The following is a 24,672-nucleotide window of genomic DNA, read 5'->3' as shown; positions in this document are numbered from 1 at the left end:
GAAGATATCCCTTTACCTCTATAAGAGAGGCAGAATTTCACAAAACCAGAGTAACACAGGCTGGAGGGGACCTCAGGAGATCTCTAGTGCAATCTCCTGCCCAAAACAGGGTCAGCTCTGAGGTCAGGCCTGGTTGCTCGGGTTTCAAGATCAGTCTGTTCTGAAAAATCTCCAAGGGCAGAGACTGCACAACCTCTCTAGGCAGCCTGCTCCATTGCTGGGCCATCCGCATGGGAAAAAGTTTTTTCTTATATCCAGTCTGAACCCCTCTTGTTGCAACTTACGCCCAGTGTTTGCTGTCTTCCCACCATGCACCACCATGAAGAGTCCGGGTCTGTCTTCTTGTAAGATCCCTGTAGGTACTGGCAGGCTGTTGTTAGGTCCCCGCAAAGCCGTCTCTTTTCCAGGCTGAACAAGCCGCAGTCCCTCAGCCTCTCCTCACAGGGCAAGTGCTCCAGCCCCCAACCATCGTGGTGGTCATCTGCTGAACTCGCTCCAGTTTGTTGATGTTTTTCTTGTACTGGGGGTCCAAAACTGCATTCAATATCTAGATCTGCTGGCTGTGCCCCTGCTAATGCAGCCCAGGATGCTGTGGGCCTTCCTTGTTGCATGGGCACACTGCTGGCCCACGCTCAGCTCGCTGCCCTCAGGGCCCACAGGGCCTTTTCCGCAGAGCTGCTGCCCAGCCGTCTGTCCCCAGGTGGTGCTGCTGCAGGGGCTCCTCCCTCCCTGGGGCAGCACGGTGCTTTTCAGATGCAGCTATCTTTGCTATTTTCTTTTAGCTAACTTAAACACATGTCCTGTGCTGCTACCATCTACATGGAGCAAGCAGAGTGTGTGTGCAGACACTTGCAAATCTTACTCTTCAGTTATTAACCTTTTCCAGCATTGTACATGGACCTCTGGATGTTCCTAAAATAATACAGCTAAGTGCTACGTAGGGATGTCCGTGTTACCTATACCCTTTCATCACTATTGAAATGACGTTACCACAATGTTGAACTCTGGATAATAAACTCCATTCAGTGGTCATCGCCCCAGCCCTGTTTATGATCAGCTCAGACATCTCTGAGCATGGCACCATTGGCATACCCAAGCATTCACATAGACCATGGCAACATATTTAGGCTGATTAGATATTTGTCTGAAAAAAAGGGGTATGTTGGGCCACATGACAAATGACATGCTCCCTCATATTGAGACAAATGAAAAGGGACACAACTCTGTATTGACTTGTGTGAACTGGCACAAAGACAGAAGACCGGAGGTATTTGTCATGTTGGGACCCTCTTTCATGCAAAAGCATTGAAAATGCAACTAACGGGTTAATTACAGAATCATGCTTTAGGAGGAAGAGGCAGGGAAAATCCCAGGTCCTTCCTGAAACTCTGGGACGAAACAGCATCCCAAACATTATTTTAATATACTAGGCAACCTTGTATCTCTAGAGATCCTAAATTCACTGAGGCATGTAGCTTGTCCACCTGGAACTGGACGATAAAAAGTCCCTTCTGAATTTGGCCTTAACTGTCTTTTTGTTCAAAGCTTCTGTGCACTGCCTCATACACTTTATATCAGACTTTTAAGCATGCCACGATTAATTATTTATGAACTCTTAATATAGCATCAGCTGAGACGAGGATAAAAACCTGCCATATAAGCATGCAGTACTGGGAAATCCCACAAACAACTCTATATAAAATCCTCTGTTAAAATTTATTATTTCCCCAAGACTCTGCTTTTCCTACTGTAAATTATACACTAATTAATATTTGCTTCCTACTACAGAGTGGCATTAACATGACAAGAAATAAGATCACAAACACTATAAAAAACACACACAAAACACCTGATGAGCCCTCATCACCAAGAAAGAAACCCAATGCATAATTAATTAATTTTACTATTTTTAGATATTCCTAGATCTTATAGGAGGCCTTGCATCACTGCAGCTCCTATTCCTACACCAGAATATCATCCGAGGACCTGAGCAAAGTATTGCCTTACATTTTTAATCATGACTGTCATTTCTAAATCCAGTCCATATAGAAGTAGCCGTTTTACTAGAAACTCATCTCATTTATTATGCCAGCAGCATGGAAACTCTTCCTTTTGCTGACTTGTCAAACAGAAATAAATCCTAGATTTTGAAAGCATATTTAGGATCTATTCACTTCTCTTAAGACAACAGAATAAGATCCAGCCATTGAATTTTAATTTTAAATATCTTTTTCAGTGTATACATTATAAGAAATCCTCCTCAATGCATTTAAACTTTCAGAACACCTTAATGAACAAAATAAGATAGATTTCTTTTAATATACTATTTGGTTTCTATGCAAAAGAAGAATTTCCTGGACACAGAACCAAGCATTATGTTAAAATGACATGCAGCACATGGAATTATATATATATGCAGCAGTGTCCTAGCTCATCAGGCAAAGAAATGGGGTTAAATATATTTCCTACATTTCTTCTAAAGCATTTTCTTAAAATACATTTCTATGTGCAGAATTTAGTGTTTGTAGCTACTCAATTTTATAGGAAAAAAATGCAAACATGGAATAAACAAACTAGAGTGCTGACATTACCAACAAGTGTTTCTCATTTCATTAACAAGGATCTAGAGTTGGAACAACAGTATAAAAAAGGTGATATTAGTGATTTCTCAAATGAAATTGTGCTGCTAGGTAATTCTGACAGCTTTCAACCACAGATAGCTCACACTAATGAAGATGGATGGTATATTAGCAGAGAGATGGTGGGAAGTTAAAACACTGCACATCAAGGGAGTTGGGTCCTACTCTTGTATGACTTTGGATTCATTTTGAGGGAGAGCTTAATTTATTTTTTTCCAAAACATTGGAGTTTGCCCCAGGTAAAAAAAAGATGGAGAAGAGCCACATGGATGTTACTGCCTCACTCCAAGTTCAAATGACTGCCAGATTTTATGTCAGAAGGAATTTGAATTTTTTCTCCAGACAAACTGGCAGGGATCACTGGACTTTTTACAGTGTGCTTGTCTTCAAGGATCATCTGGGAGTTTTAGCTAGCAAATTCCCTGAAATTCCAGAGACACAGGACATGTGCAACCCCCTCAACCTCTCTTCTTTGTCATGACACATCATTGTTGTCTCTTTTTGGTCTTTCACTATATTGGTCTTAACTTAGATTTGCCACAGAGCAGTAGGAATCATTTTGTGGGCCATGAGTGTGATCACCTGTGAGTCAGATGCTCTGTGAACATCTGAACAAAACATTCTGTCCTCTGAACAAGACATCTATCTTAATAATTTCCAGTAATTGCAGGGCATTAGACTCAATGAGAGAGGTGGTCTATACCTGCCCTGTTTCACCTCTGTGTAACAAATTCCTTCAATGAAACAGAGAAATAATTTTTTCCCAATCTTAAGAAAGGTTTCTAGCCAATCCATTAACTGGGAAGTACTCTGAAATCCTCAGGTCCTAGAAGGCAACATTCAGAGCAGTACTCTGAATGAACTCTGGAAAGCGCATCCTTTAAGAACAAGTGATCTCACTGGTAGCTTCCCTTTGCTCTCCCATAAGCTGAAGCCAGCACCCATCAGCTGGTGGGGGGGGATCAGATGACTTTTTTAAAGCAAAGAGCACCAGCCAGAGGTTTTAAACCTCTTCCTATTTTCCTCAACCCCAGCACATCTGTTCGGGACAGTGGATCTGCACTTTCCCATACTGCACAGCAATAACAGATATCAGAAAGAGCTTAGGGGAGGCAAACATGGGAATTTCAAACCTCAGAATACTTTCCCCAAAGCAGCTAGCACTAGTGATAGTTAAATAAGCAGAAAGCAAACTTCTGTTTTCTGTTCTCTTCTGTACAGCACCAGACACAGGCAACAGGTGGGAAACAAATAAAAAATAAGAATAATAATTAATAAATAAGAGCAATAAGAGTTTGGGGAATTTCATCATACCATCATTCACTTGCATCACACCCTATTCCGGGAGCCCCAGCTAAGAAAAAACAGTAATTATGGATTTACAGCAAGACTTAAAAATAGGAAGGTAGCTCTGATTCTACTTTTTACATTTGTGTCTGGGGTCATACAGAAATGAAGTAGAGACTTTCACCTCACCACTAGATCATTAGAGCTACATATGCTGCAATCCGCTTCCGATGATGGACTAGAACTAACAGACCCTAGTCCACAGCCAAGGGGTTTGGAGGCTGAGTCCTTAGCAAGCCCACAGCTGTCTCTGGCAGCTTTGACACTCGAACACCAGTATATGGATATATAGTAATTGTCCCCATCTGCAGTACTGATTACTTAAATATTAAGTAAGACTAATTCATTTGCCAAGCAGCATGGTTTTTCTATGTTTTCGCCTGTCCACCCATTTATTTATTTTTTGCATGAATAATGCAATTCATTTCAAAGCATGAGGAAAAGATTTGTCGTTGTTGATTGTATCAAAGTAATGAAATCATACACTTGATGCTGTCATAATCACTTAGTTGCAGAAAGCAAACCAGATTACCACAGTGGTCAGGAGGCAGTTTTGTTTAGTTGGTGGTTTGGGATTTTTGTATTGGGGGGAGGGGGGGGGGGTTCTTTTACAAGACAAATTCTTGACCATTAAAGGAATGTTGGACGAGCAACACTTTGGAAAACAGCAGTGCAAAGACCATCACATTCAAAGCAAACAATTTTGGGGAGATTTTGCTCTGAAATTCTGCATACTTGTATCAAGAAAAAAAGAGCCTCCTTTCCACACATGAAAATGGAACTTCTAGCGCAAAAGTAAGTTCTTGTCACAGTGGCACAGGCCAAACTTCTCCATTAACTGCTTTCATTATGCTGGAGGCCAAACATCCAGAGGGAAAGTAGGAGAAAGGAATAAGACAACTGCTCAATACAGGCCTTTGAGAAAAATGTTCTTACTGTCTCCAAAAGAAGTATCTACTTTAAGAATGTCAGTGCACCCCAGGTACAATCTATAGTATCAATTATGAAAAAGGTACTGTCAGTGGTAGCATTTTCTGCCATCTGAAAAGGTCTTGGACCACTTTCAAACAGCAGTAGCAGCTCTGACTACTCCCAGTCCTGACCCTAATCTCTTTGCCATAAATATGTTCAAATGTCTTCCCCATGGATTTAGTTCCAGGAAACAAACTCATTGTGTTTTCTAGGTCTTGAAGAAAATTAAGAAGGATGAAAAAGCTCGGTCACATTTACCAATACTAGGGGAAAAAAAATCTTATTTAAATTGTCAGAAAAACTACACATCTACACACTCTGCAATGACCTAATTCCAGCTGTTACTACAGAATGACTCCAAAGCAAAGGACTCAGCTAGTGTCACCCACTAGAAAAGACATCAAAGAGAAAGCTGAATTCTCAGAATACTAATGTTGTTTCAGTACTTAAAAGGCAAAGTGATTGATGTATGGCTCAGGACTGTCAAAACCTAAATTCTGCAAAGACAAAAAGACAGAGGGGAGATTAGTTTTGTTAAAAAAATGAATTAGCTGGGGAGCACCAACCATGGTGAGAAACAAATGAGAATGCACTCTTGCCCTGTCCACTACTAAGCTAGCTACCTTGACCTGTTTGTCGTCAAAACTATTTTTAGACCAAACTGTCAAAGTACTTTTTTCTCTACTTCTAATGTGTGGCCAGGACAGGGACTGGAAGCCCCCATGACCATGGCATGGCTGCATGCAGTGAGGCTCTAGGCACCAGCAATGCTTTAGAAATATAATATTTCTACAAGGGGAATGGTTGTTCCTGTCATTGCACAAGAAGCTTATTTTAAGAATTACCTAACTCTATTCTGCAGTCTGAAAAAAATATATATTCATTTCAGATAACTCTCCAGTGTGCTGAGACTGATCCTGACCAAACCTTTTTGCAGTTAATCAGTCTTCTAAATATAATATAACCTCATTGGTTATCCAGACTACTAATTATCTGACCTACCTGACCACAAGAAATGCCATTATTTCTGATTAGACATTTACAGGCAACATATTCTCTTCCCCTGCTCTTCTTACTTTTATTTAACATTATTTCTGAAGAAGCATACTGACACTGTAAGTCTTACATATTCAGCATCAGATTGACATTGTGGTATTCCACCTCACACACTTCCACCATAAGGGAAATACCTCACACGTTTATGTAGTGCAGTATCATGATCTCCCCTTCAGCAGCCTGAAGATACACATACAGATTCTTGGCAGATACTACTGACCAGTTGTATATTGCAAGTCATACCACAAAGCCAGAGAAAGGTCATGATACTGAGTTGCTATTCCCAACAGTTCTGTTTCTTAGAAGAACTTCTTGCTCAAAGAAATGTAGCACCATTACTTCTGTCTTTTTGTGACTTAATACAGAATTGTCTCTTGTGGTAAAGAAGGAGGAACTTCAGACATCAGAGGTTGCAGAAACCTGTAAGACCACATCTTATTCTTCAAGGTGCTATATAAACATACAGCACTGTCCCATGTAAGAAATAAGCCATAAGATCATGAAAAATGAAGACGAATAAAAAGGGTCTCTTTTCTGTCTCAAAAGTTTAATTAGTCTGCAATTTCAGAGCTGTAGACCAGCCACAAGAAAATTCAGAAAAATAGAGTGACTCAGGTTTATTTCACTTTTGGGTCTATGAATTCTTTTGACACGGAACATTTCTATATGAATGTAGTTAGCAAAATCATATAATCAGTCTTTGAAAGGTTAAAAAAACCTCAGCCAATAAATACTATAAAACCATAATACTTTGGTAAATATGATGTTGCCACCAACATCATGATAAATAGCAGCTGATTATAAATTGAATTTGTCTTACTTTCATATAGAATTCCTATTTATCATGATTGTTAGTCTGTCTTCCTTAGAGCAAAAAAGATTAGAAGTTCATCATCTGAGGAACTCTAGGTGTGTCACAGAGACCGATCTTTTTTTTTTTCCATTTCTTTATTCTTAAACTTGTTACCACTTTGTGCTTGAGATGCGATAATCATGTTCTGTAAGGCTCCATTCCTTCATTGGGAGGCATGCAGAAGTCCAGGTTTCCCATGAAGCCACCAAAATTAATAGGCAGATTGTCTTCACAGAATGATTTGCAAAAGCAATGCTTAAATGTTTACCATAACTCCCTTTTGGCTATCTTTATATTTTCCTAAGGTATCATCCTTCTCCTGCGCAATGACAAGCGATGAGAAAAAGTATGCATTTGAAAAAACAAGCTGAGTGGAATTAAGAGGAGTAAATAGTGTGCTCACTAGGAAGTAATTAAAATCCATGAAGCAGGAAGAAAGCTGGAGGATCCTAAAAGGCATTATAATTAAAAACTAATACACATTAACTGTGGGTGAAGAATTGAAGTCATTGACATAAGTGACAAAACTCCCACTGAATTCAACAGGGACAGGATTTTATTCCACAAGTGCTCAGCAAGAAGGCCAGTTCAGCTTCACAGAGATTGACCTGGCTGAAAATGGGAACTGGTGATTTAACTTGATAATGATATGCACAATTGTGAAATATCTGCAAGAGAAATGAGAAGAGAGAATGAAAACCAAATGAGTTAATCCTTGAGGAAGGGGAAGAAGAAATTATTTTAAAAATATGATTAGGAAAAAAACAAAGACCATTAAAAAGAAGACAGAATCAAGACAAATCCTAAATGTGGAACAACTTTATACTAACTAATAACTAGAAAGAAAGTGATGAAGCAGCTAAAAAGCAGTGATAACTTTGTAGAGCATAGCTATTGATAAAAAGCATATTGGGAATAGTTGAATACCTGAACTGGTTCAGATAGCATATAGTCTATTTGAACGTGAATCAGGAATGAAGAAAGAAAAAGAAAAAGAATTTGGCATTCAGTATATCTAATCTCCAGAGGCCAGTTAAGTAATGGAACCATTCTTAAGAAACAGTTAACACAGTTCCAGTGACTTTAACACCATGCTGTCAAAAGTGGATGACATAATTTAAGTTTGCCCAGATGTATTTAATGGATTTAGATAAAAGCCCAGAAATTTAAAACTCAATTGGATATCACCACAAATCCTAAAATGAATATGCCACCAAATGTCCTCCCTGTATAGGGAGTCTAGCAGGCTAACAAATTTTGAGTGAAAAACTCAGTGGTTAATTTTTCAAAGTGAATGAACTTTTATAGTAGATATATGACATGTGAGTAGCAAAAAAATCATGTGCATAAGAATTTAGATGTATCTTTCTAGTACTTGGAATTCAATTCTTGCAAGCAAGGGAGGTCTGCTAATTTGGCTACTATATCCAAGACTGAGATCAACAGTGGTCAGCTATCAATGGGCAGAAAGTAAATACTAGTAGCATATTAGCCCACTGGGGAATGATCTTCTCCCCGTCTGGAGAACACTTACAATGTCACTCCTTACCAGACTAACAAATCTTCCCAGCAGAATAGTCTTTACGTTCAGTACTAATTCACAAAAAATTATGAGCTGGCATTGTGAGCATGTAACTTGTAGAAGAGATAGGAGAAGATCCTGGAAAATTTCAGGAACTTGCATATTTTTAACAATGGCAGAAAGGAGGAGATCTCCTAAAACACCTTGCAACCTTTCATTTTCTGATCCTGCAAATCAACAACTAAAGATATGAACTTAATTACTCATGTCCTTTCTATGTAGTAGAGAGAAAAGAACCTAGAGCCAACTGAAATAACTGGACAGCTCTGTGCTCTGAGGTAGTGACTCAGGAGAATCCCAGATGGACCTTTCAGCTCCGGTGAGAATTTAACATGAACAGCAAAAGGGAGGAGGAAAGAGCTTCTGAAGCAGAGAGAGGGCTCTCTGTGCATTTTTCACTCAATCAGGCTGCCCCAGAGGTAATGGGTCTTAGGTAGACTGTTCCAGGTGTTGTTATATTTCAAATACAATTTCTATAACTTCTCTTGAAGGGCTGGTTACCCTGGCAATTTGAGAAAAGGCATTCCCAACTGCTCACTTCTGCAGACTTTGTCATGCAGTATCCTCATGAGACACTCTTGGCATTTCTGCAGTGCAACGCAAAGACCTGGCAAGAAAATATTCTCCTGAGACATCAGTCCTAGATCTTCCCCAAACTATGTAGCTTATTCCTACAGCCCTACAATACTCCCTGGAGACCTTCTTCATATTCTCACAAACATGCTGCAGGGAGCTCTCTTTCTTTCTTCTGCATACCCATGCACAGTATACAAAGTGCAAAGCCTCCAAAAAGCACATACTACCTGTTTATTCCTGATCATAGTTCCACAACAATGTAAGAAAAAGACAACCCCAGCAGCAATTGTCCTACATCTTAATTTGTCCTACATCTTCTACCCACTGATTCATATTTAAAATTTGCAGTCATTTTTAGCCCAGTACAGTTATTTTTGCATATCAGGTCATTCTAGACATATAACTGAGGCTCTTATCTGCAAATACTGGGGGGAAAAGATCTCTTTAAGCATTATAATTTCATATTTCCAACTGATAGGACCTGAAAAAGAGCTGAGAAAATGTTGACGAGACTTCTATTATTTAAAAAAAAACACACCATAATAATTTTGTATTTCCACTAATATTGGAGAAGTAGAACAGAAATAACAGTCTTCTTTTTAAGTAAAAAGTCACTTGATCTCTGTTCCTGTACAGAGGAGATAGCCAAAGTTATGACTAGAATCCCACTTACTCTTTATTGGTTTTGCTCATGAGTTTTATCACATACAGTGTGTCACATTGTGCGCTATTTTTAGATCTGTGAAAATAAGACATCATTCTTGTTTCACAAGAATGTTTCAATGTATTTAAGGTTTTTTACTCTGCTGTAGCTACATAATTGAAAAGTAAGTGCTAAAAGTGTTTAAACATGAGACTCAGTGGCTTAAAATGAATATTACTGCACCAAAAATAGATTCCTTGAGAGAATTAACTAATCATTAATAACTAAAATTGACAAAGGCAGCACTAATCAAGTTCTGGCTTCATAATAATTCCTATAAAAATGGGTGGGAGGGGAGAGCCAGCTAATGAAGTGAAAATAATTTCTACAAAAATAGTAATGAATCTACAGCACATTAATTCATTACAGAATTATATTTTAATTTCAACATTTCCTTTCCAGGTCAAGAATAATGCAGGCCACTTAGGACAGGCTGATCAGGGAAAAGATAATGCTTTTTATTACTGTCACCACCTACATCATGTGAGACAATATCAGAAAAAGAAATGACTTTTATGTTAAAAAGGGAATCAAGCATCTGAAAGGTGCTGACCAGAAAGAATGATCCAGTTAAAGAAATAAATGCATACGCTGTACTGAATACTATTTCTTTGAAAACTATGTTTGTAACTTGAGTGCCCAGCGATTAGGATGGCATTGGATTGTCATGCCACTCAAATTAAAGACTAACCTAAAAAATACATTTCTATCCAGGAAAGGTACTGTACTTGAACCTGATCCTCAAAGCTGACAACGATGTACAAGGACTCTGGTGGGGACAGCTACAGAATTTCACAGGCTGAAATGTGTATGTGCTGTAAAGTACATGCACATCAAGCCTCAGGCTTCAGGGCCGCATCAAAATTATTGTACATCCATAAACCAACTGGACAGTACAGGCCCTGCCGACCTTCCAGAAGTGTCAAACTTAAAATGCATGGCTATGCAACACATGGTCAGAGGCCCCACATAAGATCGTTTCTATGTCCAGAGTCCCAGACGTGACTACTACAAAATGCTGATGTGCAGCAGCTGGATCAGGAGCATCTGGGCAAAGGATACCAGATGCCCCTAAATCCCAGGCACATTTATAAAGTATTCAAAATCTGCTCAGACAAGATTTCCAGAGAATACGTCCAAGAAAATCCAGACGTACGCATGTCCCAGCCCTCCATGAGAGCATGTCTGAACAAATTTTGCAAACATCCACAACTCCCAACATTTTTTCTTCTGAGGTGATAATGGGTAAAATACTGCTACCTATGTACTGTACATGCACACACTGAGTTCAGATTACTTCCTGAACCTCCTAGCCAGCTTCAATTTAAAGCATTCACCTAAAAACTTCATTTAGCTTCTACAGATGCTTCAGTCAGTGGGAGTCTTTGGCTGGCTCTGAGCTCAGGTCAGGCAGGAAAGCAAGCAAAAGGAGTTTGTAAAAACTTTTTTCTTTAAATCTTTACTTCTGTGTGAGTAAAGACAGCTGCATTTATATTCCTTGAAATAAATCTTATTTGACACAGGTATTCTGTCTGACTCTCTGCAAGACAGTCTTTTTTGCCTGGAATAAAGACTGTGATCATTCTAGAACTGTGAGAAAAATCAATATTATATAAAAGAAACGGCTATTTTATATATATGCACAAACACCACACACACACATGATCCTCTGATCATGCAAATGAGTAAAGCAGCATGGACTTGGTGATAAATTAGTTACACTTGGTAGGATGCCTCCCTATTATCTAATACCACTGCCAGGTATTTTTTAGAGACGGGGGTGAGAGGAAGAACCAACACAAGTTAATCAGAACTTGCTAGATTTTCTTCTCAATATAAAGTCCAAAAATTCAGCTTATGTGAGCCTACTGCTAATTTGAAAGACCACTGTAATTCCAATTTTGCTAATGGTTTTCCATTCAGACTTCCATTCAGCAGATCAGGACGTGTCCTTTCAATTTGCTATTTGTAAGTCTGTTTCACACAATGCTGATTTTAATTTAAAGTTATTTTCTGCTTTGCATTTTTAGAAAATTGAAATATTTTCCTTTTATAAATAAATGATACCCTCCTCTGATGGCATTATATATTTAGGTTTTCCTACTAAAATACCAGGCCCTTCTATTTTCACAGTTTTTTACTTTTCTCACTAAAATCTTCTTTAAGTTGACTATGTATTACCTTCTGTTAGAGCAATTCTCTGCACAGAATCAGAAATAAACATCCAAAAAATGCCATAATTTTTCAGTGTCTTTAGAAACAAAGTATTACTGTGCTATGCAGTCCTACTTCAGATATTCCAAAATTTCTGATTTCTATTCAGCACGTTACAATGCACATCAAAATCTTAGGTTATGTTTGACATTGCAGATTTGACTTAATCATGTACAAAAGATCACTCCTTGTTTTGAAGATTCTCCAGTCAGAGAGTTTGGGCTGTTTAATGCATTTCTGTTTTAGTGTTTCAAATAGGCTTTCACAGGGGAAGCTTTCTGCTGCAGTACAGTTTGCCTGACTTCCTAAGCCCCTTCTCAGCTTCTGCCCTGCACCCAGCCCATGTCTGCACCCCGGCAGAGGGGCTGCGCTCTGTAAGAAATCATTTCTGCAAATGCTGGCTCACGGAAACGCCCCGGTGCCACGGCTGCAGGGCGGCATGTGAGGGCTGCTTGGTGGCCACAGGATGCCCCATGTGACCTTTTGGGCCGCCTCCATCCCCAGGCAGCCGCTGGCACTGCCAGAACTGCCTGCCAGGGCCCTCGGCCGGGCCATCAGGGTACATGTGCCGCAGCAATGCACCTAACACCCACATGGTACAGCAGGTTTTTCAATCAGCTAGCAAAGACGGTACCTAAAAAGAAGAGCGAGAGACTGGTTGTTGTTATGTTTTCCTCTCTTAACTGACACATTGGTTCTGTGCATTAGCAAACAAGAGGATTTTTTGACTAAATATTTGTCTCCCACTCTCTCCCTCCAGAAAAAGCAAGCAAAGGATCACTCCGATGAAGAGCAGCATGAAAGGGACTAACAATGAAAGAGCAGTACGAAGAGACAAAATGCTCATTAAGGATTAAAAAAAAAAAAAAAACTCAGAAGGAGTGGCTTTACACACTGCTGAACAGCTTTTATTTAGACAGGCTACTGAGTCCTGCCCCCACTATATACACTCACATAAGGTTGACACTAGAATAAATTTCAACTCTATAAAAATTTACTGACAACACAGACTGTGAGAGAAGAGCTCGTTTACCCTCCTCCTACAGCTTTCCCTTCCTGCAGAATTTGGCAGTTTAGTGCTGCATAAATTTGTTTAACATTTCCTGGATTTTCATCAGACAGCTAACTTCTTTGACGATCCAGAGACCACTGGCCTTTCCAGGAAAGCTGGGTGATTGCTCCCTTGCTGGGGGACCCACCACGAGAAACCTAGACAAGCAGAGGAGACAGAGGGGCAGCAGCAACTGCACTCTACTGCCAGTGCACCACTCATGGCAGTGACATGCAGACGCTAGGTTAATCCTACTGGCTTTTTAATTCTCAGTAACAAGAAGCTCTCATACTGATTTGACTAAGGCCACAATGGGTACTCTGCACTTCTGCTCGCATTAAGGGGATACTTTTTAGTTGAGGAAATAACTCAATACCCATCTTGTGCCTAAAAGTTTCAGATCTGAGGCCAGGCTACCCAAAGCCATGCTGCTATTTGTTTTTCCCCTCTTTTTGTGGGCACAAGGAACATTTTCTATAAGAAACACTAACGACATCCTGGAAAAGCCTCAGGCAGGTACAGAAACTCAATGTTGGAAGTTTTTAAGATCAAACAGGCTACACAAACATAGTCCCAGTTTAGGTTAAACCTGTCTTGGGCCAGGAAGGACTACATGACTTCTCAAGATCTCTTGAGAAAACCACCTTTTCTCCGACTGTGCTGTTTGCTACAAAGCTATCAACCATCTTGTCCCCTTTGCTCTCCACCGCGTAACACAGTAATCTTCAGATCTGTTTCGAAAATAGAGGTTAAGCCCATGACTCCTAGAAAGGTCAGGAGTAGGTCTGTTTTTATGACAAAGAAAATTCAGAAATAAGACATGTTAGATTAGCCAAGCTGAACAGATCCTGTGGAAAACATGCCACACACTGAACTAATGTTGACACTAGCCAAAACAGCAAATTCATAACAGACTTGGTGGCACTGCTCCCTCTGTCCACTTCCACAGTCCCCACAGCCCTGTCCATGTTGTCCCATCACGCCAGAGAGTGACAGACATGAGATTAAAGTGGGCAGTGGAGGAATAAGCAGGAAGGACAATGCCTATCCCATGCCCAACATGAACTGGCTACAGCAAGAAATGCTAATACCGCCTTGGGCACTGCCCATGTTCTGCTCATCCCTACTGAAAACAGCTCTCTACAGAGAGGTGATCTGGTAGATGATCTAACGTGAGAAATGAGATGCGTGGAGGGGGCAAAGTAAACATGGGGAAGAGGCCAAAACTAGTGACAGGTCTTCCACCAAACGGCCATGATGGTCATGTGAGATGCCATTTGAGGGCAGCGCCCTTCCTCCCAGTGCAAACCCCTTGCCATCTCCTCAGGAGTGGACGGGAGGAAACCTCTGCACCTAGATGTCCCTTCCATGCATCTCCCCAGAAAAGGACATTCTGGGCCATGCCAAAAATACCAGCAGGGTGTGTTTCCATGCCACTGCCTTGATGGTATGATCACTGTTCACTGTTCTCACTGTTCTGACAGGGCGAAAAAGAGGCAGTGAAAAAAATGTCAGTTACATTTTATTTGGAGACTTATTTGACAAAAGTTTCCTGAAACAGCGTGAAGCTTTCCCTGGTGTGGGACTAAGACATTCACTGAACTGGAAGGAGGCCAAAGGGCAGAAATCAGAAGGACTGTAAAAAATTCAAGTGGAAATATCTTTGAGCAAGAGACCTTTCACAGTTTATATTCATTCTTGTTCTCAGGTGTTTAAAACTCCTTCCTAGAAACTAAGGATAAGTATTGTCATGCCTGTGGTGTTAAGCATTTCATTCAGCAAACTTTTTTTAACCCCTTTTGTTAAGAAGGATAACACTTCCAAGCAGCTAGAAATTACCACGACTTTTTTGCATTTCTAACTAGCACGGCTCTGGCAAAAGGAGCTGCATCAGCAAAACAAGCACTAAAGAGCAAGTGCTGATTTTCCTTGGTAAATCAAAAGCAAAAAGAGGATCTTAGCTCCTATCCTCTTAGCTTCTGCCTCCCACACTGTTATATTTCCCCCAGAATCCCATTGCCTGGCAGAAGAAAGAGATTTTTTTCTCTGTAAGGGTGATAGAGCCTAGGACCTCTTGCCCCAACTGCAGCAGACCAGAGCATCCCCATGAGCGGGAGGGCTGCAGGGCGCAGCTCGGGGACAGCAGTGGTGTCCTCGCAAGGATTTTGCCAGGACTGGAGCAGTCCAGTGCCCCGCACCTGGAGCAGCTCCAACACATACAACTCTGCCAGCAAACCACAAGGGACAAAAGTGTGGCTCAAGTGTTGTCACACAAACACTCTTGCTGCTCAGGAATTAGCACCCTCCTGGCATGGTTTTGGGCTACGCCAACTAGCAAACTCCGAGACAGTGCCCTTGCATAGCACCAGGGGACAGCAGAACCCCAGCAATGTCCAGGCCAGTGCTCCCAATAGAAAGCATGGTGAGAAAATCCTGTTTAAGGGGAAAGGATGAGTTTAACCACACCACGTGTCTTCTGGCCCACAGAACGGACTCCAGGCCATTCCACTCATTAGCAAAAATACAGCCATCATGGGCAATGCACTGCCTGGGATCCTGGCTGGGCAGCCCGCTCTGTCACACTGGACCACCTAGGAGCCTGTTGTCCCAAAATGTGACATGGCACTGGGAGGATGGCCTTAGATATCCACATCCGTCCCCACCACTTGCACACTGCCTCCTTTTAACAGGCCTCAGATAAGGCATCACAAGGATCCTTAGGCAAATGTTCAGCTTTTTAACCAAGTGCATTTATTCTATGGAATTCAAGAAATGTTAAACACTTAAAAGCATTTTAGTTCATTAGGAAAGGACCTAAATGTTCTGTTGAATTAGGACCTAAAAAAATTTAACAGACTGAGATGTGCTTGTTACAATAAAGGAAATGGTCTTTAAAGTGAGGGAGGAGTGGCATAAAAATAAATAGTAGATAATCTAGTGAAATATGGGAGTTCAGTCTGGAAGGTTTGCTTACATAGACCATAACAATTTTAAGATTTGGTCAAATTTTGGACATACACATGCAAACAAAAGAATACAGCAAAAAGGTGCTACAAAAGTCAGAGATATGTCCCCAACTGCCTTATTTTTTCCTCTTTTTTGTTTTATCTTTTTCTTGTGTTAAAAGACCTGAACAACTGTGTTAAAGTGGAAGATTTCAAAGTCTGTAAGTGTTACTAGATGAGGAGCCACAGCATATCATATGGAAACTGGAACTGAAGAGGAAAAGATTTATATCATTTAAGACCCTGGTCTTGCCAAAAGCAAATGTAGATGAATGCATACTGACAAGCCTTGGAACAAAGAACCAAACTGACAGACTATCAGCTAAAAAGAAAGATTCTGCAGCATAAAAAGAGATTGGTAGTTATTACAGAAAAATCCTTTAAACCCTTTAGCCAAGTATCCAGTTGTAGTAAAGAAAGCAAACAAGAAGTTAGGTAGTATTGCTGAAGGAATATGAATCAAAGCTTTTGATATTATCACTATAATAGCACAGTAGCTAAACTTGCAGAGGGAATACATGGTATAGTTTAAGTGCACATGCACTGGGGAAAATACAACTTGCTTTTTGGCAGGTTGAACAAAGAGAGTTATGAAATACTAAAAGCAAATGCTAGTTTGGAATTAAACTGCAAGTCAGAGGCACTATTTGAAGTCCTTCATCCAGTCTGATTATTTAGATGATGGATTATTTGAATTGTTACTAATAGTTTTAAGGTCAGTTTTACTTTTGGTTGTGCACAGCTTAGCACCAACATCAGAGAATGGTAAAACAGAATACAGCAGTGACCTGAAAATGAATTGAAAAATTGCTATCCCTTTTATAGTGAGCATCCCCAAGGACTCTGAACAAGAGGGGTCATAACTATTTCTTCTAAGGTTCAAGCTAACTGAGATATGTCCAGAAACAATGCTGGTGACAAAACACCCATCAGAGAACATATCTGTAGAACAGACTGGCTAGATATGAGTTTTCCTTTCCTCTAAATAGTATCTTTCTTAACAATTGCTGTCTGTCTTGATCATTGTCTCCATCACTTTCCAGCAAATCTCAGAAAATTGAGGAAAATATGCTTCCCATACTCCAGCCTTAATTAATAAGGGTAGCCAGCAAGTCTCTGTGAAATTGTTGGATCTTCCCTTACTGCCTTTGATAATGTCACTGCAGGTCACTGAAGACCAAATTTGTTATTACCAGGTCTGCCCATGCCTGGGATATATCTGTTGAAAAAAAATATTGGTTACATATAAGTTATACTATTTATTTTAGTATTTTCTTAATATAAAAGTATTGCAATTTCCTGCAAATTAAGATAAACCTATGCTGAGTGTTGTTAGACCATGTTTTTTATAAGTTTCATGCTTGACATGTGCAACTATGACTGTCTAACTTAGTCAAGGAGGAGAGAATGAAAGAAAGAAAAATATATTTTTTTTGGCAATATGCTTAAAATAATTCTGTTCTTGAAAGTCTCTTGGTAGAACTGAGTTGTGCTATTCTATTAATCACAAGTGCAATCATTCACTATGTCCATTGTTACAGCGGTTAAAATACTCCTATTACTCTTTCCTACCACAGACACAAAGTTAAAAGTCAAAAAACTGCCAAACCAAAAATCACTCATTTAAAACACAAACACATATTCATAAACAGCTACTGACTTTGCTCAGGCATTATTCCCCAACTCTGATCTAGCTCTTATGCCAACAGTGGAAGAAAATCTAAAACAGTGGATTTCCTCACTGAAAACAAAACTGCTTTACCTGTTTCCAGGGGCTCAGGCCTGGAAACTGTTAGAGAAAATACATGCCAGCTAATATCAGAATCTGGTAAAACACAGAAAAGATGGGGATTTCATGGTTGCTCTCAAGCGTTTAGAAAGGCCGTCAGGAAAGTAACTGAAACAAAAAGCAAAATGAAGTCCAGCAGAAGAGAGGAAGGAATATCCGGTCAATGGAAAACTATATAATGCGGAAAATGCAGGAAGATGATGTAGGAAACAAATATGATAACATTTTACAACCCCAGGAGCCTTCATGTTCTTTTAAAATATTCATGATGACTTTTTGTATGAAAGATATTTTGCTGTCACAGGATAGTTGGCAGCATTGTGTGATTCATCAGTTTTATTTAGGACTTTGCTATCTGTGAGTGATCTGAGCCTGGTAATTATTCTGAGCTTGATACCACATTTCCTGGGCCAGGTCCTACAGCGGGATAAGGACCAGAGTGACTCACACCTGCTGGGAATCCAGTCCTTTAAATCACGTTTCACCTCACGTATGATACATGATGTATCTACACTGCCTCTATGAGCTTTTCATAGATCACAGAAATGCCAAATGTCTATTTAAAACAAAGGGTATCACTGAGAAGCAAGCATCAAGAGCTTCGTCTTCTCCCTGCGACAATGCAAGTCCTGCACGTATATCTCACCTAAGATTAGAGTGAGTTGTTGACAGTTTGGGAAGACACTGGGAGTAGTGAGAATGATTAAAAAATATTCAATCGACTGGTACTTCTCTGTACTGAAAGCTGTTTCTGAATACATGAACAAATATGTCTGGGGCAGGAAGCTTATTTTGTGCTGGGTTCGTACAATGAGCAGGAAAACAGGGGCTGATCTGTGACTGCAGCACTGTAGCGCTGCCACAGCAACAACATGGGAAAATTCAAATGTCAATCACTACAAAGATCCTGCAATACATCTGCCTGTGACTCAAACAGGAAATCGGCAGATTTTCAAACAAAGCCTGGCATGAAAAAATGATTTAAGCTCCAAATAAGCTGAAGTAAAATGCTTTCTCTCAATATTTTTAAGAAAGCAAAGCTGTAAGGCAGTGTCAAAGTCATTACAAGAAACACAAAATGTTTCTCCCCATCTTTTATTTAAAGTTTTTCAAATGAAGGCAGCATTCTGTTCTGCTGCCCTCAGAAGAACTGCTTCTCAGTTCCAAGCTAAGCGACTAATGCTCTCCACACAATAGCTACCCACCGCTTTTCGTACCTACAGCTTGGTACTTCAGAGAATGGAACATCCTAAGAACCCAAACAACTAACAACTGGTAATTCTTGTTATCTTTTTCTTCAAAAAATAGGATGCAAAATAATTCTGCCAACTGGTGCAATATGTCACACATTGCTGATTCTCTGAGATTTAAGAAGTTGTAATGCACTGGCAGAAGTATAGCATGTGAGTATCACTGCCTCGCACGCGGTAGAAGTCAAACCTACTCGCGTTCCTGCTCACACAGGTATCCGCCCTTCTCATAGCTTTCCTGAAAAAAAAAATATTCTCACTTTGTTCAAGCAGAGGAGACGTATTTATCAAATCAAATCATGAGTGGACCAGAATATATATAATATTGTGAAATATAATGATAGCATTTGAAGAAATTTCCCACTTTCCATTATTTTGTCAGCATATACACTGAGCTTAGTCACTTGCAAAGACTTACATTATTCAAGGAATCTTCCAAATTAAAAAATAAAAGTTATGGTTTACTTAACTGCCAAACATTGTTTCTCAGGCCACCTGCGCAGGTCTCGGGCAGCAGCCATTGGCACCTTCTCACATGACTAACAACCGTTAAAGGTCCACTTCCCTTCGCATCCCGTCCCACAAAGCAAATACTTAATCTCATATAACAATACCATCTAGTGGCGAAACGTGTCCATTACACCTAGAATTCCCCTCACGCTCGCTCTTTTCCGATAGGACCATAGCACACAAATAGTGAGAGCAGGGCTTACAGAAAACGTCTCCTCAAGCTGCCTGTGCACACACATCTCAGCCCAAATTCTTAATTCTTAACTTCATCTAAGCAAATTCGTAACCCTAAGCATATCAATAGCTGAAATGCATCAGATGAAGCTGTACTCCCTAAAGGATATTGGTACATTGATGCCATAAAATATCACTTGAGGAAGCTGCCAGGAGCAAAGGCAAAGCACCAGATTGGAAGACATCACGAAGTGCAACACCACACATCGCGTGTGTGCTGGGTGTGCGTCTGGAAAGAAAGGGTGCTGACAGTGCCAGTATGCCTTGCAATTAAAGAAACTGGCAAGTTTCTCCTGTCCTAAACAGAGCTAATAGGAAAAAAAAATGCTTACTCTTCTCTATCTAAAAACAGAAGCAGTAGGCAGGTGGTATTCTGAATCAACCCTCATTGCATGACTCCACATACACAATGATGCTTAAAAAAAAAGTGAAAATTGAACATAAAGCTAAATGGTTACATTTAGCTGCAATCCCTTTAGGAGAGCATGAATGATTTGAGACTGAAGAATAAAGGCTAGAGTGAGTCAGCAAGCTAGAAAGATGACAAATGGGAAACAGCAACAACTTGTTTTACAAAACAGTAAATACTGCTTATATTGATGATGCAGGGCTAAAAGCTATTTGACATGAAATAAAATTATTCAAAGTTAGAACCCTGTACTAATGAAATGGGACAATTTGCTTTACTTCAGTGGGCTTTGTGGGAACATTAGTACATTGTAAACAACACATTAACAGAGAGTGCATATTTGTGAAGGGTGAATTAAGTCAACATTCATGCTGTAGGAACAATTTAGCACATAAAGAGATGCCATGTACAATTCTGGCTTGTCATCAGCTTGGCTTCTTCATTTTTTCTCTCAAACAAGAACTAGCTTTTGCCCAAAAACTGAAACACCCTTATATCCAGGAAAAAATAAAACAGTAAACATAAAAATAAACATAAAAACAAGACATTAAAGATATTAACATTAAACAATAAACATACCAACTTGCACAGAGATCAGTTTGAGTCAAGCTTATAGAAAAACAGGAGATTCTACAAAAAACTATTCACTGAAATATGTTCTTGCAAAATCAGCTAAATTACTCCCACAAAACATGACACTCTAGAGACCATCTTCAAACTTTCACTGGGGCCGCTGCCATTCTCCAATATTTATGTTCATCCAAGAAACCTGAAAACTACTTGCCTTCCTCACATTCAAAAACCCTTAATTATCTAACTCAGTAAGACTGATAATGTAACCATCATCCTGTGAAAAACTCATGTTCATCAGAACCACCTTCAAGCAGCCACTTAACTTAGTGAAAAGATCAGCAAAAAAGCAAATGGTTGACCATGAAACATTTATTAGCCAGCAATTATAACTTCCTATCAAAAATGGCAAATTAGCAACAACAATGAAACCCACAATTGTTTATAAACCTATCATGCTTAATGATATTATGAGTTAGGATGTTAACAGGGAAATACAGTGACAATCTCTTGAATAAAAAATGATGGACAATATTATATTTTAAGAGATTCTGAAAGGAAATGACATTTGCCTTGGCTATTCATGCAGCTCCTCTCCAATGTATATTTCTGCAATGCGCATTTCCTCAAATACACAATTCTATTATCATGAGCTTCAGCTTATTATTCTAGATGTTACTTATCAGCTCTAATAGATTTTTTTTAATGCTGTTCATAAAACTCTTTATGTGTACAACTGAAATTAATTTGAAACTTGGCCTTAACAGAATCAATATTTGGTTGGTATCAGTAATATATTCAAGTCTGTTTACATAGTGAAAACATTATTTTCACTGCTGAATTTGAGGCAGGAATTGACATATTCTATTCCCCAAGGTTTAAAAATTTGAGAGAATTAGGATAGAATACTTGCTATCACAAGACTCCTGAAGCACACACAGCTGCTCTGCTGAATCTGCATATACTCAATTCCTGATATTAAAAAACCATACTCAGTTCTCCAGAAAGTTTCAATCCTTCAGTAATGATTATTGGCTAATATAATTTCATTCAATGGAATCAAAATCTATGGGAAAACTTAAGAGCTATTCTGTACCACTGAATGAAATCCCTTTTCATTTTACATTTTCTGAGAAAAGTTACATTTATGGACAAATGATTTATCATTGATTCTTTGTTGTTACTCACATTTAAATGAATGCATTACAGCATAAACTTCAGTACACACAAGATCAGACTGCTATAGCTGTTATAGCATAAAAAAATGTTCACATATTGTAGAAGGACTATAATTAGCATTCAGTCACGGAAAGTAGCTTTCCGTCCCCCACAGCTTCATAATTCTTAAGGCAAAAATTACAAGTGGCCAGTTATCTCCTATCATACAAAAGTAAATATTAAACAAGAAAACATTTATCATTATATCCTCCCATCTGTAGTTTATAAAGATAATTAACCTTGAAGTGTAATGCCTCAAAATTCTCATGTTTTAAAGACTGACAAATGAAATACTTTATGAAATTCTGAATCTCTTGGTAGATGAAGAAAAGTGTTTGAAAATTTGTGCTATACAATTTTCAAGAATCTCTGATATCTGCTGGAAGGGCAACAAAACAGGACACAAGCAGTCAAGAAGACTTCTGGAGGGTGTCAGGGATAACCTCTCGATACAGGTACCGGATGGGGCAAAAAAGGTTACAAACAGCTGGATGTGCTATCCACTAGCAAGGAAGAACTGTTTGGGGACCTGAGAGCGGCAGCCATGACCATAGTAACCACCCAATAGTGGGGTTTAAGATCTGGAGGGAAGGGAGGAGGGAGTGCAGCAGAGCACAGACCCTGGGCTCCGGGCAAGCAGACTGAGACTTATTCAGTGAATTGGTAGGTGGGACCTCGTAGGCCAGCTCTGAAAGGGAAAAGGAGCTCAGAAAAGCTGGTAAGACTTTTTTTTAAAGTCAGCATCCTCCAAGCACAGGAATGGTCCATCTTGATATTCAGGAAGACAGGCGGACATATCAGGAGACTGGTTTGGCTAAGCAGGGGACTCATGGTAGAGCTCCAAGGCAAAAAGGCAGCATACAGGAGGGGAAAGTAGGGACAGGCTGCAAAGAAGGAATGTAGAAACATTGCCTGGGTATGTAGGGATGATGATAGGAAAGCAAAAACAAATACATGTAAGTATACCCTGTCAATGTTCAAATACTTCAATTTTGGCATTTTATGTATTTCCAAATATTCCAAATGAAATTTTGTTGTTATCTTGAAGACAGTCATGCAGATAACAGATTATTCCCCTTTCATCTGTGTAATCACAATCAACTCTAAGAAACATCTGGATATTCTACAGTTTGAGGAACCACCAACCACAGAAAAATTGCTGCCCTTTTCAACCAATTTTTTAGTTATTTTCTCACTAAAATAGGAGAAAGAAAGCACATGAACTTTTGCCCTACCAAGGCACATCAGGCTGTTGTGTTCCAAGATTAGACCAACACTACTCTTAAATTTTTTGTTGTATTCATAAAGGTCAGTGACTACAGATTTTATTTGTCCCTTATTAATCACCTTGCTTTTTTCCGATTTCTACATTTATTAGTAACCCAAAGCTTTCCAGAACTATTAGAAAGCTTGCTAGAATTATTTTTAATGGTATGCCCCACTACATGTCTTATATATGAGCAATTAAGAAACTTCTTCCACATAAACTACAATAAGCTTTATGACAATCTTCACTGATTCACGCAAAATACTTTTTGCACTTATTCTGGATAGCTCCTGCAAAGCTACTTCCCTCTGTGGGGAACCTTTTGACTTTTTAAAGATCATTAGGCCACAATCACCACCATAATCACAATGTAGAAATAGGTTTAACCAGTTACAAAGCATAATTAAGTAATTCAACATTACCTAGTACATAGTTAATCCAATTTGCAGCACTTTTAGGTAGACTATACGTATTCTGGAAATACAGATCTTCAAAACTCATCTTTTTGCATTTCCTTAGCGGCTGTGGACTGTTTAAAAGTAAGATCCTCTTACATTACTGGAAGGGTGATACGTAGATGTAAGCCACTATGGTTTGAGATCAGGTACACAGAACCATTCTAATGCTCAGAGGTCCCCTATGACTGAATGAGTATTCATAATATTTCTTTAAGTGCTCTGTAATTTGCTGGTGAGGTTCATTAGCCTCAGCATAGGATCTGAGAGATCTTCTACCTCAGTTCTTCTCTGAAACTCTCACCGAATCCTTGTCCTTAGTGAAAAATATCTGATTTATTTTTCCAGTTCTACCACATGCCTTTGAAGCCCTCCTGTAATTTCAGCAATTCTAAATGCAAACAACACATTGCAGTGAGGATGAATAGGGGATGACGTCAGCTTCTTTTTAAAGGCTGCAGGAATCAAACAGAAATATCCGTGGCTCTGTTAAGGCCACTAAATATGAATTTCCATGCCTCATTACAATAAGATGGTTGCTACCATGTTTCAGTGTCCTATCCTGCACCGATATTCACTGAATACTTGAAATAAAGCTTACTAGTGCCTGTCTATGGCAAGCATTTGATTTTTAAATCATTCTTAAAAAACATTTCCAGAAGTTTTATCCCTGCATGTCATTTCCTTATCTTGGTTGCAAATGCAAAAAAACAGAAGGTTGCTGTAATATCAAGTTTTAACAGGAATGATCTGAAATACGAAGCTGCCACCATAACTTTCCTTTCATGTGTCCAGGTCAGTGCATCTTACAACAACACAGAGGGAGAAGTTTTAATTTGATTTATTTTTAAAAAGACTTAACCACAAAACTCAAAGACAAGGTTTCTTTAGGTGGAATTCTTAAATAAAGTTAAAGAAAAAGGATCAATCAGCAGCTTTATCACTTAGCATCACCCTGGAGAATTTTGAATA

General features: G+C 39.3%; 1 protein-coding gene across 2 annotated transcripts in view; it reads right to left on the bottom strand.

The window, feature by feature from the left end:
- Positions 1–24,672, bottom strand: part of TAFA2 (TAFA chemokine like family member 2) — a 205,335-nt gene that overhangs the window by 149,335 nt on the left and 31,328 nt on the right. The window lies entirely within an intron of this gene.

This window comes from Apteryx mantelli, chromosome 1 (assembly GCF_036417845.1).
Source record: "Apteryx mantelli isolate bAptMan1 chromosome 1, bAptMan1.hap1, whole genome shotgun sequence".
NCBI lineage: Eukaryota > Metazoa > Chordata > Aves > Apterygiformes > Apterygidae > Apteryx > Apteryx mantelli.
This window is presented reverse-complemented; position numbering and strand designations above follow the sequence as displayed.